Consider the following 2,317-nt stretch of genomic DNA (forward strand, 5'->3'; position numbering starts at 1 on the left):
CCCTCCCCTCTCGCTGGGAGGTTTCTAACCCCAAGAGTGCCTTTGGCGGGGGTCGGAGAGAAAACGGCAAGCAAGTGCAGTGAGCTCACCTTTGAGCTCTTCACATCCCAAACCCCCGCCATTTGCAGCGCAGCGGGCAGTACCCCAGCGTCTTCTCTTCAGGTGGCCTCCCAAGAGGCTGTCTGGGCAACAGGACCGTCGTAGACGCCTCCCCCCCCCCAAACTCTTGGGACCCAGAAATCCTCTTTATAAGGTGCCCAGAGACCCTTAGAGAAGGTCCATGGATCCCACTTCCCACCACCCCCTGGGAGAGCTGGGTTCTGCGTATGTGGTAGCCCCCAGAGGGCTTCCCAGGATGGGGGTACTAGGCCCCTCAGTGAAGCCACCCAGGCCTCCTGGGCTGATAACACCAATGTGAGAGTCTGGCAGAAGCTAGTTAGATCCCTCCTAGAGGAGGAGGTCTGGCTCACCTCAACCCCTCCTCTCTGAGCACAACCAGGCCTAGGTAGCCTTGAGTAAAGGATGGGAAACAGCCAGAAGGCAGTCTTCCAGTTCTGAGGGTTGAGGCAGGATCAGGACACTGGGGCTTTGGAGAGGCCCCTGCTCTGTGGAAACACAGAGGCAGCAAGTGCACCCCTGCCCTTGCCAGGCCTGTTGGAGCCCTCCTTGGTTTCCCGTAACCAAGGCCGCACTATGTGTTTGTTGAGGGATGAGCAAGTCCACACTGGCAGGCCTCACTCTGGACTCCCAGTCTGGGGCGGGGAGGATGAGGGGCTCCCTTCCCTCATCCCCTCTCTCTCCTAGGCCAGGATGAACGCCCCCAGGCCTGCATTCTGGGGGCCTCCTTAGGCCTCAGAGCCTCCCACCTGAGCCTCTGACACCCTGGGGCTTGCAAGCCTCTCCACTCAACAAGTCAGGCCTCCTCAAGCCCGGCTCCTCTCCCCAGGCAGAGACACAATGAGATTCTGACACCAATAGTTGATGGTTTCCTCTCAGTCATCATTGTATTTATTCACACATTCTCCCAGCTCTGAGCCCAGGCCCCAAATCAGGACATTATCTGGGACCTTCACCTCTCTGTCTGCCCCAGATGCCCACGGTGGGGGCTGCAGCCAGGCTCTTCCTTTGCACACCCCAAACCCACCTGACACAAGCCCTCTTCTGGCCTCTGGCACAGACACAGGAGCTGAAGTCTCCTCCCTGGCCGGAGTTGTTGGGCAGGATGGTCACCGCTGACTCAGAGCTGGCACATGCAACACCAGGTTCTGCCAGAAATGAAGACCCGGCCACGCCCTGCTTCCAGAAACCAGGCTGCTGCTCTGACCTGTGGGCTGAACTCACTCCAGTACTCTCCTCCCCTCCCCCGCATCTGTCCCTCCTCTCCCTACAGGCTGGGTTGCACTCTGCTCCTTCTGCTGGGTGTAAGCATGTGGGGTATGACTGTACATCTGTGTGTGGAGAGGATGGGGGTGCAGGAGGCACAGCAAGAGCTTTGTACCAAACCACAAAGTTGCTGGATTCTGCTCCCTCTGCCCTCAACTCCCAGGGCCCTCTGTGGGCCCAGCCCTGGCAGGCACCTAAGTTACTTTCCTCAAAACGCAGCTCTCAGTTACCTCTGCAAGATGCCCTGAGATTCTGGTGACTCACAGGGCTTTGTGGCAGGCTCAGTTTGCGTGCACAGAGGGGCTGCACATGCCCAAAGACTAGTTTTTTAAGGGTGGAGTTTCAGGCATCTCACCACCCCCAACCCAACTATCCCCAGTCTTTGATGTCTTTGTAAAGTGGGTATGGAGGTAGAGGACTTCTGGGATGACTGGAGACAGGTGAGAGAGACCTAGGGTTAGCCCAGTGCCTTCCTCGAGTCACTTCCCTTGGCCCATCCACCACCGCCCTCTCTGGATGCCTGGGGTGGTGGGCTTATTAACCCAAGAATGCCAACATTCAGGATGGTCTGACTCCAGGTGCTCCAGGGCTGGCCCTGCCCAACCCCTCCCCCATGAAACTCAAACCTAGACAAGCCTGGGTAGGTGAGGTGGAGGAGGTTTATTTTACCTTCTTCCTGTCTTTAGAGTCCTTGTTCCAGGGCAGCAGGGTGAGAGGCTGTTTAAATCGTTGCAGTTTCCTGCTGGGAGACTTTGAACAAATCTCTGCGGTCTACAATCAGGAGCTACAATCATCCTGAGAATCAGCAGAAATAATTGAAGTTAAGTACCTGGCACAAATAAGTACCTGCTGGAGGCACACGACCTAGAATTCCTTCTCCCCACAGCCATCCCCTACCTGGCCTCCTCTACAGATCCTGGTAGCCAGAGCCCAG

Source organism: Galeopterus variegatus, unplaced genomic scaffold, assembly GCF_000696425.1.
Source record: "Galeopterus variegatus unplaced genomic scaffold, G_variegatus-3.0.2 Scaffold110, whole genome shotgun sequence".
Lineage (NCBI taxonomy): Eukaryota > Metazoa > Chordata > Mammalia > Dermoptera > Cynocephalidae > Galeopterus > Galeopterus variegatus.